We start from the raw sequence: 25,279 nt of genomic DNA on the forward strand, positions 1-25,279 counted from the left end.
ATTACCCACAGGTCCAGAGATATTAGGAGTGCTGAGGGAAGAGGCAGGTGATGGAAAGTCCAGAGGCAGCAGGGAGCTCAACCAGCAGGTGAAGAGGGGGCACAGAGAGAGGGAGAGAGGACCAGTGGGACTAGGCCTTTATTAGGGTCTGTGGATGTGATTTCTTAGGCTTTTCTATGGAGCTTGTGGATTGGCTGGTTTAAAGAAAATGTGTGCAAGCTGGGAAACTCATTTACATGACTTCATGACTGGTGTTGATGGTTAGTTTTTTTTTGTTTGTTTTTTTTTTTTGAGACAGAGTCTCACCTGTTGCCCAGGCTGGAGTGCAGTGGCACAATCTCAGCTCACTGCAAGCTCTGCCTCCTGGGTTCACATCATTCTCCTGTCTCAGCCTCCCTAGTAGCTGGGACTACAGGCGCCCACCACCACACCTGGCTAATTTTTTTTTGTTTTGTATTTTTAGTAGAGATGGGGTTTCACCGTGTTAGCCAGGATGGTCTCGATCTCCTGACCTCGTGATCCACCAGCCTCGGCCTCCCAAAGTGCTGGGATTACAAGCATGAGCCACTGCGCCTGGCTGATGGTTAGTTTTTATCCTGTTCACCAGCTGTGGGATGTATTGGATTTAGGGTCAGTGGGATGAGGAACAAGCAGGCTTTATCACAAATACCACAAAAGGAGGGTAAGTTTTAACCAGGTCAAAGGTGATCAGGTACTACTGGGTTTCAAACAATTTATGTCAGGCCTAGAAATGGACGCTCAGGCATTGTATTACTCTATTCTCATGCTGCTATAAGAAATACCCAAAACTGGCTAATTTATGAAGGAAAGAGGTTTAATTAACTCACAGTTCTGCAGGGCTGGGGAGGCCTCAGGAAACTTACAATCATTGTGGAAAGGGAAGCAAACATGTTCTTCTTCACATGGTAGCAGGAAAGGGAATTGCTGAGCAAAGCTGGAAAAGCCTCTTATAAAACCACCAGATCTTGTGAGAACTCACTCACTATCACAAGAACAGCATGAAGGTAACCACCTGCATGATTAAATTACCTCCCCCTGGGTTCCTCCTATGACATATGGGGATTATGGGAGCTAGAATTCAAGATGAGATTTGGGTGAGGACACAGCCAAACCATATCATTATGCCCCCGGCCCCTCCCAGATCTCATGTCCTCACATTTCTAAACACAATCATGCCCTTCCAACAGTACCCAAAAGTCTTAACTCATTCCAGCATTAACTAAAAAGTCCAAGCCTAAAGACTCATCTGAGACAAGGCAAGAGGTGAGCTCCAATGACTTTGGGCAGCTCTGTCCTTGTGGCTTTGCAGGGTACAGCCCCTCTCCTGGCTGGCTTCATGGGCTGGCATTGAGTATCTGTGGCTTTTCCAGGTGCATGGTGCAAACTGTTGGTGGATCTACCATTCTGGGGTGTGGAGGATGGTGGCCCTCTTCTCACAGCTCTACTAGGCGTGCCCCAGTAGGGACTCTGTGTGGAGGCTCCAACTGCACATTTCCCTTCTGCACTGCCCTAGCATAAATTCTTCATAAGGGCGGCAAACTTCTGCCTGGACATCAGGCATTTCCATACATCCTCTGAAATCTAGGTGGAGTTTCCCAAACCTCAGTTCTTGACTTCTGCGCACCTGCATGCTTAACACCATGAGGAAACTGCCAAGGCTTGGGACTTGCACCCTCTGAAGCTACAGCCCAAGCTGTACCTTGGCCATGCCTGGGATGCACGGCATCAAGTCCCAGGATGGCACAAAGCAGCAAGGCCCTGGGGCCAGCCCACAAAACCATTTTTTTCCTACTAGGCCTCTGGGCCTGTGATGGGAGGGGCTGCCGCAAAGTTCTCTGACATGCCCTAGAGACATTTTCCCCATTGTCTTAGCCATTAACATTTGGCTTCTTGTTAGTTATGCAAATTTCTGCAGCCAGCTTGAATTTCTCCTCAGAACATGGGTTTTTCTTTTCTATCACATTGTCAGGCTACAAATTTTCTGAACTTTAATGCTCTGCTTCCCATTTAAACATAAGTTCCAATTCCAAAGCCTATTTTTGTGAATACATAAAACTGAATGCTTTTAACAGCATCCAAGTCACTTCTTGAAATCTTTGCTGCTTAGAAACTTCTTCCAGTAGATACCCTAAATCATCTCGCTCAAGTTCAAAATTCCACAGATCTCAATAGCAGGGGCAAAATGCCACCAGTCTCTTTGCTAAAACATAGCAAGAGTCACCTTTATTCCAGTTCCCAACAAGTTCCTCATCTCTGTCTGAGACCACCTTAGCCTGCACTTCATTGTTCACATCACTATTAGCATTTTGATCAAAGCCATTCAACAAATCTCTAGGGAGTTCCAAACTTTCCCACATCTTCCTGTCTTCTGAACCCTCCAAGTCTTTAGGGAGTTTCAAACTTCCCCACATTTTCCTTTCTTCTGAGCCCTCCGAATGGTTCCAACCACTGCCTATTACCTACTTCCAATCCTGCTTCCACATTTTCTGATATATTTACAGCAGTGCCCTACTCTCTGTGGTACCAATTTACTGTATTAGTCTGTTCTCACACTGCTATGAAAAAATACCCAAGACTGGGTAATTTATAAATGAAAGAGGTTTAATTTACTCACAGTTCTGCAGGGCTAGGGAGGCTTCAGGAAACTTACAATCATGGCAGAAGGGGAAGGAAACACATCCTTCTTCACATAGTGGCAGGAAGAAGTGCAGAGCCAAGGGGGGAAATGCCCCTTATACAACCATCAGATGTTATGAGAATTCACTCACTATAATGAGAACAGCATGAGGGTAGCCGCCACCATGATTAAATTACCTCCCACCAGGTCCCTCCCATGACATGTGAGGATTATGGGAACTACAATTCAAGATGAGATTTGGGTGGGGACACAACAAACCCATATCAGGCAGCAACTATGTTTAACAAATTGATGACATTATTTTGCTCAGGTATCTACATATCACAGTGCTCAAAGGGTTTCTTTAACTGTAATTTCTATGCTGTCGTGAAAATGGTTTATTGAAACAGTATTTTGAAATGAGTACACATTTTACTAAGTTAGTTTATATGTGTGTATATAAGTGTTTGTGTGTGTGTGTGACTAATTCAATAGGACTTTAATATGGATGTTTAAAAATTTTTTTTAAGTAGCAAGAATACTGAAAATATTGTTAAATAATATATGGTTATAAGATTCTCACAGCTGCTAATAATAATAATAACCATTATTTATTGCATACTTGCTAAGCACTTCACAAACAGTGCTTCATTTAACTGTCACACAGCCTCATGAAGCAGCCTGTTATGTGTTTTGTGTGATTGAGGGAGCCTCAGACACTGTAGACACTTGGCTGAGGTCACATAGCCATTGGATGATAAAACCAGAATGGGAGCTCAGGTGGCCCCGGAGGTAAGTCTACCCTCTGAATTGTGTGCTCTGCTGCCTTTCCTTCAGTAGTTTGTAACCCTGCTGCACATTTAAATCACTGGAAAACATTTTAAAAGTATTGATGCCAAATTGCATAATCCAGACAAATTGCATCAGAATCTCTAGGGTGGGGCCCAGGCATTTGTATAATTCCTAAGTCATTCCTAAGTAATTGTAATGTGCAGTAAAGGTTGAGAACCTCTAATTGTATTATTAATTACAGTATAGCTAAGGAAATACACACACACACTCACACACACACACACATGCACGCACGTGCACACACACACAATCCTAGCTCAAAATCTTTCACAAAAACAGTAACAGAGATGCCAAGCCCCAGAATTGGGGTGTATTCCATGGATGCCAAGGTCAAACACAAAGGTGGAAGATCACTCATTCAAAGACTGCAGTGGGCCGAGCCAAGAAAGATGATTTGAAATGAAAATCTTAGGAGAGACTGAATCAAAAGTTTGGCAAAGAGTCTTCCATTCAAAGACACAAGACAGAAGGAGATAATCTGGGGATGAAGTATCTGGGAATGGGGACCAGATTGTTTGAAAGGGGGATTTTTATAGAGATCTGGTGATATTGGATATGGTTTGAAAGGGAACCATAAATGCAGAGGTCACAAACTGTTGGCTCATAATAGATGTGTTTTGTTTGCCTTGCATCAGCATTTATAAGAATTTGAGTCAAAGTTAAAAAACTTGGAGGTTACACATACAAATTGAGGTTCTAGCTTCAAAAAAAATCTGAATATTTGGTGCCAGGAGTTCTTTGTTCCCAACGGTAGCACTCAGTGGCCCTGGGTAGTGGCTTCTCACTTTCAGTGGGATCAGGAGTCTCCAGTTCTGTGTTCCCCACAAGGCTCATGAGGCTTATTTAAGTTATCTGACTGTCAAAATTGACCTGTATTGATATAGGTGGGCTTCTGATTTAAGATTCCAAACCAGCTTGGACATGAAGTAGTCGCTGAATACCAAATGTTCATGTATTGATTTCTGTGGTCACCCTTTTTTCCCTTTAAATATTCCTACAAGATATTATGGCTACCCATTTCATTAGTTAATGGGACTGGTGGCACAGTGCTACAGCTCATTCTCTGTCGGTGTCTTTAAGTTCTGCACCTTGCCCTGGTATGTTCTCTATTGCTTGTGATCTCCCTGCATATCCAGCATTTGGTGCTCAGGGCCCCTTTCTGCTCAGAATCTAAGCAGGGGATGGATCCCTCATTGTGTCACACCATTGGACTTCTGTGTCACATCATAACTAACCCCACTCTACAGCAGTGATGCCAGCTGAGGCAGGACCACTTCATCACCATGCCGAGATAATGCAGGCTGCCCAACCATCTGTTTTGCCTTTTCTTAACCACCTGTGCTGGTAAACTTTTATAGAAAAATTCCTTGAAGAAGTCAAATGAACTTTGAACTCCTCTCCTCAAAGAAAAGTGTGTTTGTTTTTGTTTTTATCAGAGTTGGCTTGGCCTGTGATATGGTTTGGCTCTGTCCCCACCCAAATCTCATTTTGAATTGTATCTCCCATAATTCCCACATGTTGTGGGAGGGACCCAGTGGGAGATAATTGAATTATGGTGGCGGTTTCCCCCATACTGTTCTCATGGTAGTGAATAAGTCTCACGAGATCTGATGGTTTTATCAGGGGAAACCCCTTTTCCTTGGCTCTTACTCTTCTCTTGTCTGCTGCCATGTGAAATGTGCCTTTCACCTTCCACCATAATTGTGAGGCCTCCCCAGCCACGTGGAAATGTTAGTTCATTAAACCTCTTTCTTTTGTAAATTGCCCAGTCTTGGGTATGTCTTTATCAATAGCATGAAAACAGACTAATATAGTAAATTGGTACCAGTAGTAGAGTGGGGTTCTGCTGAAAAGATACCTGAGAATGTGGAAGTAACTTTGAAACTGGGTAGCAGGCAGAGGTTGGAACAGTTTGGAGGGCTCAGAAGAAGACAGGAAAATGTGGGAAAGTTTGGAACTCCCTAGAGATTTGTTGAATGACTTTGACCAAAATGCTGATAATCATATGGACAATGAAATCCAGGCTGACATGGTCTCAGATGGAGATGAGGAACTCGTTGGGAACTGGAGTAAAGGTGACGCTTAATGTGTTTTAGCAAAGAGACGGGCAGAATTTTGCCCCTGCCCTAGAGATCTGTGGAGCATTGAACTTGAGAGAGATGATTCAGGGTATCTGGTTGGAGAAAATTCTAAGCAGCAAAGCTTTCAAGAGGTGACTTGGGTGCTGTTAAAGACATTTAGTTTTAAAAGGGAAACAGCATATAAGTTCAGAAAATTTGCAACCTGACAATGCAATAGAAAAGAAAATCCCATTTTCTGAGGAAAAATTCAGGCTGGCTGCAGAAATTTTTATAAGTAACTTGGAGCTGAGTGTTAATCCCCAAGACAATGAGGAAAATGTCTCCAGGGCATGTCAGAGGTCTTCATGGCAGCCCCTCCAATCACACACCCGGAGGCCTTGGAGAAAAAAATGTTTTAGTGGGCCAGGCCTAGGGTCCCCATGCTGTGTGCAGCCTAGGGACTTGGTGCCCTGGATCTCAGCTGCTGCGGCCATGGCTGATAGGGGTCAAAGTAGAGCTCAGGCCATGTCTTCAGAGGGTGCAAGCCACAAGCCTTGGCAGCTTCCATGTGGTGTTGATCCTGCAAGTGCACAGAAGTCAAGAATTGGGGTTTGGAAACCTCCATCTATATTTCAGAGGATGTGTGGAAATGCCTGGATGCCCAAGCAGAAGTTTGCTGCAGGGGCGAGGCCCTCATGGAGAACCTCTGCGAGGACAGTGTGGAAGGGCAATGTGGGGTTAGAGCCCCCACATGGAGTCCCTCCTGGAGCACTGCCTAGTGGAACTGTGAGAAGAGGGCCACAGTCCTCCAGACCCCAGAATAGTAGATCCACTGACAGCTTGCACCATGTGCCTGGAAAAGCCACAGACACTCAACACCAGCCTGTGAAAACAGCCAGGAGGGAGGCTCTACCTTGCAAAGCCACAGGGACAGAGCTGCCCAAGACTATGGGAACCCACCTCTTGCATCAGCATGACCTGGATGTGAAACATGGAGTCACATGTCTCAGTCAAAATGGATCATTTTGGAGCTTTAAGATTTGACTGCCCTGCATGGGGCCTGTAGCCCCTTTGTTTGGCCAATTTTTCCCATTTGGAATGAGTGTACTTACCCAATGTCTGTAGTTCCTATGTATCTAGGAAGTAACTAACTTGCTTTTGATTTAACAGGCTCATAGGCAGAAGAGACTTGCCTTGTCTCAGACGAGATTTTGGACTGTGGACTTTTGAGTTAATGCTGAAATGAGTTAAGACTTTGGGAGACTGTTGAGAAGGCATGACTGGTTTTGAATGTGAGGACATGAGATTTGGGAGGAGCTAGAGGTGGAATTATATGGTTTGGCTCTGTCCACACTCAAATCTTATCTCGAATTGTATCTCCCATAATTCCCACAAGTTGTGGGAGGGACCTGGTGGGATATAATTGAATCATGGCTGTGGTTTCCCCCATACTGTTCTCGTGGTAGTGAGTAAGTTCTCATCGTTTTATAAGGGGAAACCCCTTTCACTTGGCTCTCATGCTTCTCTTGTCTTCTGCCATGTGATGAGGTGAGAAATTAAAGAAATAAAGAAAAATAAATTAAAAAGAGAAAGAAATAAGCTTTCCTGTAATAGGCTGACTTGTCCCAGAGGCAGCAATGGGCACAGCCCAGACCCAGCAAAAGTCTTGATAATACTATCTAAGAAGCCTAGACACAAAGGAATGTGCTCTGGAGACTCTCCCCAGCACTCCCTCAACATAGGGAGAGGAAAAACAAATTTTCCTCTGTTTTATGGTATGAGTTTATAGATTCTTGTTCTCTGTAACTAGTAACTTCAAGTATTCTGTTTTATCTAAGAAGTACAGTGAAGGTTGTGATAAGCCTGAGCAGACCTGAACTACAGCTGTCTGGGCACCATAGTGAAGGTTATAAGATAAACCAGTGCAAGGCTCTTTTGAGCAAAACCTAGATAACAGACATCTGGGTTGCTTGGCAACGGTCATGTGTAATCCTGAGTTCTAAACCTGTCACAATTTAATTAATTGTTCTGCCTCCGTATCCTTGCTTTTGTGCCACTGTAACTGTAAGCCTGCTTCAAGCTAGCCCACCCCCTTTTTAAAGTGTGTATAAAAGTCAAGTGCTCGGAGTCGCTTCCAAGATGGCCAAATAGGAACAGCTCCAGTCTGCAGCTCCCAACGAGATCAACACAGAAGACAGGTGATTTCTCCATTTCCAACTGAGGTACCAGGTTCATCTCATTGGGACTGGTTGGACAGTGGGTGCAGCCCACCGAGGGCAAGCTGAAGTAGAGCAGGGCGTGGCCTCACTTAGGAAGCACAAGGGGTTGGGGGATTTCCCTTTTCTAGCCAAGGGAAGCTGTGACAGACTGTATCTGGAAAAACGGTTCACGCCTGACCAAATATTGCACTATTCCAACAGTCTTAGCAACTGGCAGACCAGGAGATACCCTCCAATGCCTGGCTCGATGGGTCCCACGCCCACAGAGCCTTGCTCACTGCTAGCACAGCAGTCTGAAATCGACCCACGATGCTGCAGCTGGACGGGGGGAGGGGCCTCTGCCATTGCTGAGGCTTGAGTAGCTCACAGTGTCAACAAAGCAGCCTGGAAGCATGAACTGGGCACATTCCACCTCAGCTCAGCAAGGCCTACTGCCTCTACCTCTGGGGGCAGGGCAGAGTAGAACAAAAGGCAACAGACAGCTTCTGCAGACTTAAACGTCCCTGTCTGACAGCCCTGAAGAGAGCAGTGGTGCTCTCAGCACAATGTTTGAGATCCTAGAATGGACAGACTGCATCCTCAAGTGGGTCCCTGACCCCTGTGTAGCCTGAGTGGGAAACATCTCCCAGTAGGGGGCAACAGACACCTCAAACAGGCAGGTGCCCCTCTGGGACGAAGCTTCCAGAGGAAGGATCAGGCAGCAATATTTGCTTTTCTGCAGCCTCCGCTGGTGATAGCCAAACAAACAGGGTCTGGAGTGGGCCTCCAGCAAACTCCAACAGACCTGCAGCTGAGGGGTCTGACTGTTAGAAGGAAAACTAACAAACAGAAAGGAATAGCATCAACATCAACAAAAAGGACATCCACCCCAAGATCCCGTCTGTAGGTCACCAACATCAAAGCCCAAAGGTCGATAAAACCACAAAGATGAGGAGAAGCCAGAGCAGAAAAGCTGAAAATTCTAAAAACCAGAGCGCCTCTTTTCCTCCAAAGGATCACAGCTCCTCACCAGCAAGGGAACAAGACTGGACAGAGAATGAATTAGACGAGTTGACAGAAGTAGGCTTCAGAAGGTCGGTAATAACAAACTTCACCGAGCTAAAGGAGCATGTTCTAACCCATCACAAGGAAGCTAAAAACGTTGAAAAAAGGTTAGATGAACGGCTAACTAGAATAAACAGTGTCGAGAAGACCTTAAATGACCTGATGGAGCTGAAAACCATGGCATGAGAACTTTGTGATGCATGCACAAGCCTCAATAGCTGATTCGATCAAGTGGAAGTAAGGATATCAGTGATTGAAGATCAAATAATGAAATAAAGCAAGAAGACAAGATTAGAGAAAAAAGAGTGAAAAGAAGTGAGCAAAGCCTCCAAGAAATATGGGACTATGTGAAAACACCAAATATACATTTGATTGGTGTACCAGAAAGTGACTGGGAGAATGGAACCAAGTTAGAAAACACTCTTCAGGATATTATCCAGGAGAACTTCCCTAACCCAGCAAGGCAGGCCAACATTCAAATTTCCAAAAATTTCCAATTCATAGACTTAATCAATGCAGAAGCTCAAATTATACTTTGAGATGCCACTAAGTTTAAACACTGTACCCCCTATAATCTTAGGAAAGTAAATATAAAATAGAGGAAAAACGGGTGTGGCTCACTTTATACTCTTGCCTAAATGTCCCATAGTCATAGTAGCCATTGCACTAAAATATCTGATATTGGGAATAGATGTGCCAACACAATGAATAAGAAATTTAAAAAGTCAAATTTTTGGCACTTACAAATTGGCTTGATTAAAATGGGATCCCAGTGGCTGGGCACAGTAGCTCGCACTTGTAATCCTAACACTTTGGGAAGCCGAGGCAGGCAGATCACCTGAGGTCAGGAGTTCAAGACCAGCCTGGCCAACATGGTGAAACCCCATCTCTACTAAAAATACAAAAAAATAGCCAGGAGTCATGGTGGCTGCCTGCGCTATAATCTCAGCTACTTGGGAGACTGAGGCAGGAGAATGGCTTGAACCCAAGAGGCAGAGGTTGCAGCGAGCCAAGATCGTACCACTGCACTCCAGTCCGGGCAACAGATGGAGACTCCCTCTCAATGAATAAATAAATAAATAAAAATAATAAAATGGGATCCCACAGATCCACAGTTAAAATAGTTAATATAGCCTTATGTAAGTTAAGACAGGGCTTTCAAGGATTAAAACTTATGTAGTATATACCTAAAAGAAAGGAAATCAATATGTGGAAGAGATTCTGCACTCCATGTCTAGTGCAGTACTCTTCATAATAGCCAAAATTTGGCCAGGTGCAGTGGCTCATATCTGTAATCCCAGCACTTTGGGAGGCTGAGGCGGGCAGATCACTTGAGGCCAGGAGTTTGAGACCAGCCTGGCCAACATGGCAAAATGCTGTCTCTACCAAAAATATAGATAATATCTGGGCATGGTGTCACATGCCTGTAGTCCTAGCTAATCAGGAGGGTGAGGCAGGATAATTGCTTAAACCCAGGAGGTGGAGGTTGCGGTGAGCTGAGATTGTGCCCATCAACAGATGAATGAAGAAAGAAAACATGACACACACACACACACACACACACACACACACACACACACACAAACAAACTGGAATATTATACAGCCATAAAAAGGAATGAAATCTTGTCATTTGCAGTAATGTAATTTGGATGGAGCTGGAGGCTGTTATCCCAAGTGAAATAACTCAGAAACAGAAAATCAAATACTGCATGTTCTCAATCACGTGAAACTGAAGAAAGTGGATCTCATGAAGATACACTCTATCCAGTGGTTACCAGAGGCCAGGAAGGGTAGTGGGAAGGAGGGAGGGGTGAATAGAGGTTGATTAATGGGTACAAAAATACAAGTAGCTAGACACAGTGGCTCACACCTTTAATCTCAGCACTTTGGGAGGCCAAGGTGTGTGGATCACTTGAGCTCAGGAGTTTGAGACCAATCTGGGCAACATAGCAAGACCCCATCTCTACAAAAAATACAAAAAAATTAAAAATATAATTAAGAAATTAATGCTGACAGATCAATTAGATAGCCATGTGTAAACAGAAAGTCTTGAAACATACCCTAAACTACCCACAAAAATCAATTTCAGAAGGAATGTAGCTTTAAACATAAATATTAAAAAATAAATTATTTTTATAACTTTGAGTAGGGAAATATTTTTAAACAGATTACAAAAACCAGTAGCTATAAAGGAAGAGATTGATAAATTAGACCACATTCAAATTAATAATTTTTATTTATCAAAAGACATCATTAAGAAAGTGAAGAGGCAAGTTTTAGAGTGGAAGAAAATATATATACACACATAACTGACAAAGGGATCACATCCAGAATATGCAGAGCACTCCTACAAACAATAAGAAAAAGAGAAATATTAAACTGATAAGAACAGATACTACGCTAGATCTTAGCCAAAAGGCTGAGAAAGAAGGGGAACATCACACACCGGGGCCTGTCATGGGGTGGGGGGAGCGGGGAGGGATAGCATTAGGAGATATACCTAATGTAAATGACGAGTTAATGGGTGCAGCACACCAACATGGCACATGTATACATATGTAACAAACCTGCACATTGTGCACATGTACCCTAGAACTTAAAGTATAATAACAACAAAAAAAGAAAAAGACAAATAGAAAAATGAGTAGAAGGCTGGATATATAATTTATAAAAAATGATGTCCAAAAGTGTTCAATTTCCTCAATAATCATGTAAATGCAAATTAAAATCAATGAGATATCACCACACATCCTCCAGAATAGCTAAAATAAAAGAGACTGATGGGGATTTCCGGCAAGATATCCAAATAGGAACAGCTCCGATCTGCAGCTCCCAGCAAGATTGATGAAGAAGATGGGTGTTTTCTGCATTTCCACCTGAGGTACCTGGTTCATCTCATTGGGACTGGTTGAACAGTGGGTGCAGCCCATAGATGGCGAGCCAAAGCAGGGCGAGGCGTTGCCTCACCCGGGAAGTGCAAGGGATCAGGGGATTTCCCTTTCCTAGCCAAGGGAAGCCATGAGAGACTGTACCAGGAGGAACAGTACACTACTGCCCAGATACTGTGCTTTTCCCATGGTCTTTGCAACTGGCAGACCAGGAGATTCCCTCTGGTGCCTGGCTCGGTGGGTCCCATGCCCACAGAGCCCAGCAAGCTGAGATCAATTGGCTTGAAATTCTCGCTGCTAGCACAGCAGTCTGAGATCAACCTGGGACACTGGAGCTTGGAGAGGGGAGGGGCACCCACCATTGCTGAGGCTTGAGTAGGCGGTTTTATGCCCACAGTGTAAAGAAAGCCTCTGGGAAAGTTCAAACCGGGTGAAGCCCACCACTCTCAACAAGGCCATCTGCCTTTCTAGATTCCACGTCTGTGGGCAGAGCATCTCTGAACAAAAGGCAGCAGCCCCAGTTGGGGACTTATAGATAAAACCCCCATCTCCCTGGAAAAAAAGCACCTAGGGGAAGGGGCAGCTGTGGGCACAGCTTCAGCAGGCTTAAATGTCCCTGTCTGACAGCTCTGAAGAGAGAAGTGGTTCTCCCAGCACAGCATTTGAGCTCTGATAATGGACAGACTGCCTCCTCAAGTGGGTCCCTGACCCTTGTGTAGCCTGACTGGGAGACACCTCCCAGTCAGGCTGCAGACACCTCATACAGGAGAGCTCTGGCTGCCATCTGGTGGGTGCCCCTCTGGGACAAAGCCTCCAGATGAAGGATCAGGAAGCAATATTTGCTGTTCTGCAGCCTCCCCTGGTGATGCTCAGGCAAACAGGATCTGGAGTGAACCGCCGGCAAACTCCAACAGACCTGCAGCTGAGAGGCCTGACTGTTAGAAGGAAAACTAACAAACAGAAAGGAATAGCATCAACATCAACAAAAAGGACGTCCACACCAAAACTCCATCCATAGGTCACCAACATCAAAGTCCAAAGGTGGATGATAAAACCACAAAGATGGAGAGAAACCAGCACAGAAAGGCTGAAAATTCCAAAAAGCAGAATGCCTCTCCTCCTTCAAAGGACCACAACTCCTCGCCAGCAAGGGAACAAAACTGGAGGGAGAATGAGTTTGAAGAATTGACAGAAGTAGGCTTCAGAAAGTCGGTAATAACAGACTCCTACAAGCTAAAGGGGCGTGTTCTAACCCATCGCAAGGAAGCTAAGAACCTTGAAAGGAGGTTAGACGAATTGCTAACTAGAATAAGCAATGTAGAGAAGAATATAAATGACCTGATGGAGCTGAAAAACACAGCATGAGAACTTCGTGAAGCATACACAAGCTTCAGTAGCTGAATCGATCATGTGGAAGAAAGGATATCAGTGACTGAAGATTGACTTAATGAAATAAAGCAAGAAGACAATATCAGAGAAAAAAAGAGTGAGAAAAAATGAACAAAGCCTCCAAGAAATATGGGACTAGGTGAAAAGACCAAATCTACATTTGATTGGTGTACCTGAAAGTGAGGGGAAAATGGAACCAAGTAGGAAAACACTCTTCAGGATATTATCCAGGAGAACTTCCCCAATCTAGCAAGGCAGGCCAACATTCAAATTCAGGAAATACAGAGAACATGACAAAGATACTCCTTGAGAAGAGCAACCCCAAGACACATAATCGTCAGATTCCCCAAGGTTGAAATGAAGGAAAAAATGTTAAGGGCAGCCAGGGAGAAAGGTCAGGTTACCCACAAAGGGAAGCCCATCAGACTAACAGCAGATCTCTCGGCAGAAACCCTACAAGCTAGAAAAGAGTAAGGGCCAATACTCAATATTCTTAAAGAAAAGAATTTTCAACCTAGAATTTCATATCCAGCCAAACTAAGCTTCATAAGTGAAGGAGAAATAAAAGCCTCTACAAACAAGCAAATGCTGAGAGATTTTGTCACCACCAGGCCTGCCTTACAAGAGCTCCTGAAGGAAGCACTAAACATGGAAATGAACAACTGGTACCAGCCACTGCAAAAACATGTCAAATTGTAAAGACCATCGATGTTATGAAGAAACTGCATCAACTAATGGGCAAAATAACCAGCTAACAACATAATGACAAGATCAAATTCACACATAACAATATAAAACTTAAATGTAAATGGGCTAAATGCCCCAATTAAAAGACATGGACTGCATCAATGTGCTGTATTTAGGAGACCCACTTGACTTGAAAAGACACACATAGGGTCAAAATAAAGGGATGGAGGAAGATCTACCAAGCAAATGGAAAGCAAAGAAAAAAGCAGGGGTTTCAATCCTAGTCTCTGATAAAACAGACTTTAAACCAGCAAAGACCAAAAGAGAAAAAGAAGGGCATTACTTAATGGTAAAGGGATCAATGCAACAAGAAGAGCTAACTATCCTAAATACATGTGCACCCAATACAGGAGCACCTGGATTCATAAAGCAAGTTCTTAGAGACCTACAAAGAGACTTACACTCCCATACAATAATAGTGGGAGACTTTAATACCCCATTGTCAATATTAGACAGATCAAAGAGACAGAAAATTAACAAGGATATCCAGGACTTGAACTCAGCTCTGGACCAAGCGTACCTAACAGACATCTACAGAACTCTCCACCCCAAATCAACAGAATATACATTCTTCTCAGCACCACATCGCACTTATTCTAAAATTTACCATTTAATTGGAAGAAAAACACTCCTCAGCAAACGTAAAAGAGCAGACAGACATCACAAGAAACTGTCTCTCAGACCACAGTACAATCAAATTAGAACTCAGAATTAAGAAACTCACTCAAAACTGCAGAACTACATGGAAATTGAACAACCTGCTCCTGAATGACTACTGGGTAAATAACAAAATGAAGGCAGAAACAAAGATGTTCTTTGAAACCAGTGAGAACAAAGACACAATGTACCAGATTCTCTGGGATACATTTAAAGCAGTGTGTAGAGGGAAATTTATAGCACTAAATGCCCAAAAGGGAAAGCAGGAAAGATCTAAAATCGACACCCTAACATCACAATTAAAAGAACTAGAGAAGCAAGAGCAAACACATTTAAGAGCTAGCACAACACAAGAAATAACTAAGAACAGAGTAGAACTGAAGGAGATAGAGACACAAAAAACCCTTTAAAAAATCAATGTACCCAGGGCCTGGTTGCTTGAAAAGATCAACAAAATAGATGGACCACTAGCAGGACAAGAGAGAAGAATAAAATAGACTCAATAAAAAGTGATAAGATATCACCACCCATCCCACAGAAATACAAACTACCATCAGAGAATACTATCAACATCTCTATGCACATAAACTAGAAAATCTAGAAGAAATGGATAAGTTCCTGGACACATACACCCTCACGAGACTAAACCAGGAAGAAGTTGAATCTCTGAATAGACCAATAACAGGTTCTGAAATTGAGGCAATAATTAATAGCCTACCAACCAAAAAAAGTCCAGGACCAGGCAGATTCACAGCTGAATTCTACCAGATGTACAAAGAGGAGCTGGTACTATTCCTTCTGAAACCATCCCAATTAATAGAAAAAGAGGGAATCCTCCCTAACTCATTTTACTAGGCTAGCATCATCCTGATACCAAAGCCTGGTAGAGACACAACAAAAAGAATTTTAGGCCAATATCCCTGATGAACATTGATGTGAAAATCCTCAACAAAATACTGGCAAACTGAATCCAGCAGCATATCAAAAAGCTTATCCACCATGATCAAGTCGGCTTCATCCCTGGGATGCAAGGCTAGTTCAACATACACAAATCAATAAATGTAATCCATCACATAAACAGAACCAAAGACAAAAACCACATGATTATCTCAATAGATGCAGAAAAGGCCTTTGACAAAATTCAACAGCGCTTCATGCTAAAAACTCTCAATAAACTAGGTATTGATGGAAGGTATCTCAAAATAATAAGAGCTATTTATGACAAACCCACAGCCAATATCATACTGAATGGGCAAAAACTGGAAGCATTCCCTTTGAAAACCAGCACAAGACAAGGATGCCCTCTCGCAGCACTTATATTCAACATAGTGTTGCAAGTTCTGGCTAGGGCAATCAGGCAAGAGAAAGAAATAAAGGGTATTCAATTACGAAAAGAGGAAGTCAAATTATCTCTGTTTGCAGATGACATGATTGTATATTTAGAAAACCCTATTGTCTCAGCCCCAAATCACCTTAAACTGATAAGCAACTTCAGCAAAGTCTCAGGATACAAAATCAATGTGCAAAAATCACAAGCATTCCTATACACCAATAATAGACAAACAGCCAAATCATGAGGGAACTCCCATTCACAATTACTAAAAAGAGAATAAAATACCTAGGAATCCAACTTACAAGGCAAGTGCAGGCCCTTTTCAAGGAGAACTACAAACCACCACTCAACAAAATAAAAGATAACACAAACAAATGGAAGAACATTTCATGCTCATGGATAGGAAGAAGCAATATTGTGAAAATGGCCATACTGCCCAAAGTAATTTATAGATTGAATGCTATCCCCATAAAGCTACCAATGACTTTCTTCATAGAATTGGAAAAAACTGCTTTAAAGTTCATATGGAACCAAAAAAGAGCCTGGATAGCCAAGACAATCCTAAGCAAAAAGAACAAAGCTGGAGGCATCATACTACCTGACTTCAAACTATACTACAAAGCTACAGTAACCAAAACAGCATGGTACTGGTACCAAAACAGATATATAGACCAATGGAAAAGAACAGAGGTTTCAGAAATAACACCACCCATCTACAACCATCTGATCTTTGACAAACCTGACAAAAACAAGCAATGGGAAAAGGATTCCCTATTTAATAAATGATGCTGGGAAAACTGGCTAGCCATATGTAGAAAGCTGAAACTGGATCCCTTCCTTACACCTTATACAAAAATTATCTCAAGATGGATTAAAGACTTAAATGTAAGACCTAACACCGTAAAAACCATAGAAGAAAACCTAGGCAATAATTCAGGACATAGGCATGAGTAAAGACTTTATGACTAAAACACCAAAAGCAATGGCAACAAAAGCCAAAATAGACAAATTGGGTTTAATTAAACTAAAGAGCTTCTGTACAGCAAAAGAAACTATCATCAGAGCGAAGAGGCAACCTACAGAATGGGAGAAAATTTTTGCAATCCAGCCATCTGACAAAGGGCTAATATCCAGAATCTACAAAGAACTTAAACAAATTTACAAGAAAAAAAAAACAACCACATCAAATTGGGCAAAGGATATGAACAGACACTTCTCAAAAAAAGACATTTATGCAGCCAACAGACACATGAAAAATGCTCATCATCACTGGTCATTAGAGAAATGCAAATCAAAACCACAATGAGATACCATCTCATGCCAGTTAGAATGGCGATCATTAAAAAGTCAGGAAACAACATATGTTGGAGAGTGTGTGGAGAAATAGGAACGCTTTTACACTGTTGGTGGGAGTGCAAATTAGTTCAACCATTGTGGAAGACAGTGTGGCGATTCCTGAAGGATCTAGAACTAGAAATACCATTTGACCCAGCAGTCCCATTACTGGGCATATACCCAAAGGATTATAAATCATTCTACGATAAAGACACATGCACACATATGTTTATTGTGGCACTATTCACAATAGCAAAGACTTGGGATCAACCCAAATGTCCCTCAATGATAGACCGGATTAAGAAAATGTGGCACATATACACCATGGAATACTATGCAGCCATAAAAAAAGGATGAGTTCATGTCCTTTGCAGGGACATGGATGAAGCTGGAAACCATCATTCTAAGCAAACTATCACAAGGACAGAAAACCAAACACTGCATGTTCTCATTCATAAGTGGGAGTTGAATAATGAGAACACACGGACACAGGGCAAGGAACATCACACACGGGGGCTGGTCGGGGGCTGTGGGGCTGGGGTAGGTATAGCATTAGGATAAATACCTAATGTAAATGATGAGTTGATGGGTGCAGCAAACCAACATGGCACATGTAACAAACCTGCACATTGTGCACATGTACCCTAGAACTTAAAGTATAATAATAATTTAAAAAAATAAAGTGCAGTCGTTATTCTGGGCCCAGTCTTTGCATGTTAAGTCTGAGTGCACTCTATAAAGATATCCTTCTGTATACACCCCAAGGTCTCTCTCTGGCCCTCCTGGTCTCGCAATGGTGAGACATGCCTTTCACCTTCCACCATGATTGTGAGGCCTCCCCAGCCACATGGAATTGTGAGTCCATTAATTCTCTTCCTTTTGTAAATTGCCCAGTCTTTGGTATGTCTTTTTCATCAGGGTGAAAATGGACTAGTAAAGCTTGTTTTTCTGAAGATTTATTCTCTTTTTTCAAAGACATTGTAACCTATTTCCTTCAATTTGGCTGACCAGTTTAAGGAAAGTTCTGAATGTTCTGAACTTTGTACTCCTTCTAGCAGAGCCTGTACTCCTTTAATGACATTAGTAATAGTGAAGGCAAAGAGATGATATTTTTGTAAAGAGTATTTCCTCCTGGGAAAGAAAGACAGTCTTAAGAGTCTCTTTACTTGTTGCAAAAGTAAATAATTAAACAAACAAACACACCAATAAATAGATAAATCCCAGAGAAACTTGTTGGCATTGATAGATTGATAAGGTTCAATCCTTACAGTTACGTGCTTTAAGTTTATTTCATTCATTCTTTTATGTATTCCGAGTGTTAAGAAAAAACACCCAAGACTTGGATATGAAGTAAAAGGTGACCATGTCTTCTTATTGCCATACATGAGCATTGTCTACGAGTTCTGTACCTTTGTTTCACTTACCGTTTACCATCAGCTAGGGCTCACATTCTGTAAAATTAAATGTTATCTTGCAGATTTATAATGTGGAAATGATTTTTTTTGCAGTATAGATACAAAATAATTTCTCCCCTTTAGAAAAGATGGCCACAGGATTACGATTTTATAGCCCTGTGGGCCAGTAACTAGTTTTATATCTAACCTAACAATCGTATTCAGCATTATTTCTTTCAGTGCCTATAATTTATAATTATAGCATTTATAATGCTCACTCTCCTCAATTCCCTTTGAATCAGCTTTACGATTCTGTTAGCTCTTTCATTAATGAGTAAAATAAATTTCTGAAGCATGTTCATTCTATATGGCATATATTTGTGTGAGAGTCATGTCATTAACATTTAGAAAATTCTACTTTGACACTAACCTTATCCTGCCACATTTGCTTTATTACTCCTCTCTAAACATATGTGTGTATTACTATTTTTTGAACTATTTAAAACTTAATAGCAGACACCATGCCCTTACTCCTAAATAGCTCAGCATGAATTTTGTAAGAACAATAATTCTTACATAACCACAGTACAATGATTAAATTTAGGTAACTTAGCACTGAGACAATACCATGATATAATCTACAGTGCACATTCAATTTTTATCAATTGCCATATTCATGTTCTTTATAGATATTTTTTCTCTGATCCAGGATCCAAAGGGGACCACACAGTGCATGGAGCTGTCATGTCTCCTTCGTCTCCTTTCATCAGAACTTCAGACTTTCATTGTCCTTAAAGATCCTGGAAGTTTTGAAGAATACAGGCTACTTCTTTTGGAGAATGTCCCCCAGTTTAATTTTGCATGACATGCTCTTATATTAGATTCAGGGTCATCCCAACTTCCTGTGCACATGTGGAGTTTCTTTCCTTGGTTGCTGTGGGCTGCTCGAGGAAAAACTTTGAAAGTGCTTTGCAGTTAATGTGTAAGATAACACCTTTTTTGAGGAAGAGAGAGCTGATCAATTAGCTCTAATTTAAGGGAAGAAAGGCCAGATGACATTATTCATTGATAAAACAAAAGCTATTTAATGATGTCTCTGCTCCTCACAGATAGATGTGACCTCCATCGCTGCCATGCTAATCCCAGGTTCACTTTTGCTAAGGGAAGCAGTATAATTGGTACATTTCTCTTTTGACACTTGAGCCTTTCTGACGTTCTCTTTATTCATTCTCTTCCATCTCCATGCATTATAGAACCTGAAGGGGGGAGAATTATAGGGCCATCTGGCCCAAGCCCCTAGAGAGTATCAACATGCTCTTTAATAAAGATGTCCTTGAAAGGTGAGGTCTACTTTCAAATTTAAAATCTTATTTCAGCTGGGTGAGGTGGTACATGTTTATAGTCTCAGCTACTGATGAGGCTGAAACAGCAGAATCTTTTGAGCCCAGGAATTCTAATCCAGCCTGGGCAACACAGCAAGACCCCATCTCTAAAAAACAAACAAGCAAACAATTTCAAATGAGCTGGGTGTTTGCTCTATGGTAAATAGAATGGATTACTTAATAATCCTGAAGAAATCATTGCATGGCTCTATTCTAAAATGGTGTTAGGTTCTGTTTAAATACCTTAAAAGTATTATTTAGGGAAAATATATATCATCTCTTCCACGTATTGGGACAGGTTTGGAGAATAAAACAATAATGAATTATCTGTGAAATTATATAATAAAAAGTAAAGTGCTTTGCTAGCTATGTGATATTCTATTTTCATACAAAAGTTATTCATCAGTACAGTAATTATAATGAAACTGAATATCCGCAAGTCTATAGATAACTGAGGTGTAACTATTTTTTATATCCAAATAAAATAACTTGAGTCCACATCTCACTTTTGATTTTAGTAAATTTAGTCCCCTCCAAAATATTTCTGAAAATTCCCAGACAGCATCTGTCAACTGCAAACTCCAGTTGTCAGATTATTCTAGACCACTTTTGGCTGTTGGGTTGCCTCCCTGGTTTGCTATACTTTATTGCTTTCTGTTTTCTGTGGTTCAATTCACCCACCAATCTGATCACAGCCCTTCCTTTATTTCCTAAGAAAATTCCAAAATACATCTGACACTAATTAAGCAATTAATATAGTTTTGCTGCATTGGAGGACAACAGAGAGGAAATAAGATACAAAACAGGAAACGACTCAAAATGCTCTCTCCTCAGAGGTTAGTCTTTTATATTATTATGCAGATAACTTTAGTTCTCTTTTACAGATCCTCCCCATTCTCAAGGTGAAAACCTTGAGTCTTACATTTCATAACCAACTACTCATGAAAAATTTGTTTCCCTAAACAAAAGACCAATTTCTTCTCTTGGGAGCACCACTTACTCTCATTCAAAGAATGTTGGAGTTGTTCTAGCAGCTTTTTCTCCCCATCTAAACTAAGAAGATCACCTGTATGGAGAAGCTAGATAAATTGCCAAGGGTAGGAAAGAGTTTGAAGTCAACTTTTAGAATATGTGACACTACCTCCTAACTGATCCGATTTTTGTATATTGACCATGCATCTAGTAACCGCACTCAATTCAGTCATTAAATTCAATAGTTTGTAGATTATTTTGAATATTTTATGTTAACAGTCACATAATTTTCAAATGAACGTTTTACATTTTTCTGTACAAGTTTTATATGTTTTACTTATTTTTCTGGCCTCATTACACTGGCTAGAATGAACAATTAACAGTTGAAAGAAAAACCATAGTGGACATCCTTGCCTGGCTCTGATAGGGGAAAATGTTCACTGTTTCAACTTTATTGTTAGCTGTGGGTGTTTTGTTCTACCCTTTATGAGATTGAGGAAGTTTCCTTTTAATTCTACTTTGCTGAGGGTTTTTAAAATGATGACTGGGTATTGAATTTAATCAAATACCTTTTCTAAATCTACTGAGATGATTATATATTTGTCACTTATTCTGTTAATGTGATGAATTGCATTGATTGATTTTTGAATATTAAATCAATCTTGCCTTCCTAGGATAAACCACACTTGCTGAATCTGATTTGTTATTATTTTGTTTTGAATTTCTGCCTTAGTCTGATAGAAATTGGCCTGTAATTTTACTTTCTTATAATATTCTTGACATATTATGCTATCAAGCCTCATAAAACAAGCTAGAAAGTAGTCCCTGGTCTCTATTTTCTAACAGAGTTAATACAAGGTAAGTATGATTTCTTCCTCAAATGTTTGGAAGAATTTACCAGTGATACTATCTGGAACCAGAGTTTTCTTTGTGGAAAAGTTTTTAAATTATGGATTCAATTACTTTGACAGATTTGGGATTATTTAAAATTTCAATTTTCTCTGTGGCTATTTTAGTAAGTCATGCTTTTAAAGGATTCTGCCCATTTTATCTAAGTTGTCAAATGTATTGGCAAAAATGATTCATAATGTTTTCTTATCTTTTTCATCTATATTGAATCCTGATATTGGCAGTTTGTATTCTCTTTCTTTATGTCTCTTTTTCTTAATAAATCTTGCTAGGAAGTTATCAATTTTATTAGTCTTTCCAAACAACCAACTTTTGACTTCTGTGTTTTCTCTCTTATCCATCTGCTTTCTCTTCTATTGCCTTCTGGAGACTGTCATATGACCACTCTTATAAGCAGCTGGGCAGTCTCACTCCATCACCGACTGGAGTGCAGTGGTATGATCATAGATCACTGTAGCCTCGACCTCTTGAACTCCCACCTCAGCCTCCTGAGTAGCCAGGACTACAAGTGCATGCCTCCATGCCTGGCTAATTTCTTATTTTTGTGGAGATAGGGTCTTGCTGTGTTGCCCAGGCTGGTCCTAAACTCCTGGCCCCAAGTGATACTCTCGCCTTGGCTTCCCAAAGCACTGGATTACAGGCATATGCCACCCAACCTGGCCCACAGTTCTTTTTTGAAGGGTTATCAGAGTGGCACATCTCTATGTCTACTACAGCCTATTCTAGAAAAAAAATCGATTATTCAAGTATCTATATCAAGGAGCTAGAAAAAGAACAGCAAATTAAGCACAAACAAAATAGAAGGATGGAAATAATAAAGATAAGAGCAGAAGGCAAAGAGATACAAAGCAGACGAGTAAGAGAGAAAATTTGGAGCCCCTTTTTGAGGTGCAAAGACGGAGTTAAATCTGCATTGTGATTTGATGGTTCCCTGCCCAATCCTGCTGGTTGTTATGGATGGTCATTATCAAGTGCATCCAAGCCCTATGGGATGATAAGACAACAGTGAATGCAAATTTAGAAACCTGAGAGCAATTAACAATAAAAAAATTAAGTATGAGAGTTTGCAAAGCAGTTCTCATGCCTTGCAGTAGGCTAACAGAAAAGGTGGGATATGAGGCTCAGGACTGATAGTTCTGGCCTATCCTGAGTGGCTCATCCATCCCATTACAAACCAGCACTCCACAGAGCAACAGGACAGAAGTCTCTCTACCTCAGGGCAATAGGTGCCCAACTCAGGAGCTGTTCCCCTGTCCTGGTGCTGCCAGACTTAGAACCAGAGTTAAGTTGCAACATAAGCCCATCAGGGCATATGCTGCATGAGCTAAGAGAGGAAAGGGTCTACAGCCCTAGACAGCATGGACCAGCAGTGTGGGACTAGATTCTGAGGGTGCTTAATCAAGGCCGGGGAGTGATCGTAATACTGGAGATGAGAGAGTTTCCTGACTTAGAGGAACTTTTTTTTTTTTTTTTTTTTTTTGAGATGGAGTCTCGCTCTGTCACCCAGGCTGAAGTGCAGTGGCGCTATCTCGGCTCACTGCAAGCTCTGCCTCCTGGGTTCACGCCATTCTTCTGCCTCAGCCTCCCGAGTAGCTGGGACTACAGGCACCCACCTCTACGTCCAGCTAATTTTTTTTGTATTTTTAGTAGAGACAGGGTTTCACCATGTTAGCCAGGGTGGTCTCGATCTCCTGACTGACTTAGAGGAAACTCTTTTGGGATATAATACCTGGAAATGATGCAAACTTGCTGCTAAGGTGGCTCCTAGAAGATTGGAAAAGGCAATGTCCCATGCTGAGCAAGGTTGAAATACCTGAATTTCTCTGGTAGATGATAGAATAAGGGATTACACAAGAAGTGAGCATGCTAAAATGGATATATTCTGTGAGGCCAATCAGCTCACTAGAGGACTATATTCCATGGGAAGGCCTAGAGGACACATCATCCACCAAGGCCATCCAGATCGAGCTGTGAAGGGGTGTTGGTGGTCGGTGGTGGCTCCCTCAGCAGGGAGCAATGGTGACAGAAGAAGTTGTCACAGGAGTGGGCTCACTGATGGCAACTGGGATATGGAGCCTGAAGCAATTGAGGACAAATGGCAGTGCTTAGGCCCCAGAAGCCAGGTGGTTATTATAACTACCAACAGGGTCAGAATGGTGGCCAAGAAGGCCTGACCTGCAGGAAGTCATGGAGATGTTAAAACAACATGTCATTCCTGGGAGCAAAATACTTGGCAATGGAGCTTCTTTCTCATGTGCAGATACTTGGAGTTAAATTTTCTTTGGGCGTGTGTGTGTGTGTGTGTGTGTGTGTGTGTGTGTGTTTTCAAAAGAAGGCAAGAATGAACGAATAGGAGACTAAGGGTCATCAACCCACTAAAAAAATTTAAAAGACTTGTGATATATTGCTGAGTTTGGGGAGATTTGTTCTTTTTTTTCTTATTTTAAGTTTCAGGGTACATGTGCAGTATGTGCAGGTTTGTTACATAGGTGTGTCATGGTGGTTTGCTGCACAAATCAACCCATCACCTAGGTGTTAAGCCCAGCATTCATTAGCTGTTCTTCCTGATGCTCTCCCTCCCCCGACCCCAACAAGCCCCAATGTGTGTTTTTCCCTCCACCGTGTATCCATGTGTTCTCATCTTTCAACTCCTACTTATAAGTGAGAACATGCAGTGTTTGGTTTTCTGTTCCTGGGTTAGTTTGCTGAGGCTAAGGGGTTCCTGCTTCATCCATGTCCCTCCCAAGGACATGATCTCATTCCTTTTTATGGCTGCATAGTGTTCCATGGTGTATATAGGATTTTCTTTTTCTTTTCTTTCTTTCTTTTTTTTTTTTTTGAGATGGAGTCTCACTGTGTCACCCAGGCTGGAGTGCAGTGGCATGATCTTGGCTCACTGCAACCTCTGCCTCCTGGATTCAAATGATTCTCTTTCCTCAGCCTCTGAGTAGCTGGAATTACAGGCACCTGCCACCACACCTGGCTAATTTTTGTATTTTTAGTGGAGATGGGGTTTTACCATGTTGGCCAGGCTGATCTCGAACTCCTGACCTAAGATGATCCACCCATCTTGGGCTCCCTAAGTGCTAGGATTACAGGTGTGAGCCACCGTGCCTGGCCCAGGATTTTCTAATGACTTTTAAAAAGCTTATTTTTTAGTTTAATTCAATATTTTGTATGATTGCAATCCTTTGAAATTTGTTGAGACTTGCTTTATGGCCCAGCATACAGTGTATCTGGATCAATGTTCCGTGTGTATGTTTTTTTTCAAAAAGGGGAACAAATAGTAGTTTTGTTTTATTTTTCTTATTTTAAAACTTGTCTATATTTGAGGTATACAATGTGGTGTTCTGATAATACATATATATGTTAAAGTGATTACTATAGTTAATTAATATATTAATCGTCTCACATACTGTGTTAGTCCTTTCTCACACTGCTATAATAAAGAGTTACCT

At 41.5% G+C, this 25,279-nt stretch overlaps 1 pseudogene; it reads right to left on the bottom strand.

The window, feature by feature from the left end:
* Window positions 1–11,130: 11,130 nt before the first annotated feature.
* On the bottom strand, window positions 11,131–11,246 carry LOC112440318 (U2 spliceosomal RNA; annotated as a pseudogene).
* Between the last annotated feature and the right edge of the window lie 14,033 nt (window positions 11,247–25,279).

This window comes from Pan paniscus, chromosome 5, assembly GCF_029289425.2.
Source record: "Pan paniscus chromosome 5, NHGRI_mPanPan1-v2.0_pri, whole genome shotgun sequence".
Lineage (NCBI taxonomy): Eukaryota > Metazoa > Chordata > Mammalia > Primates > Hominidae > Pan > Pan paniscus.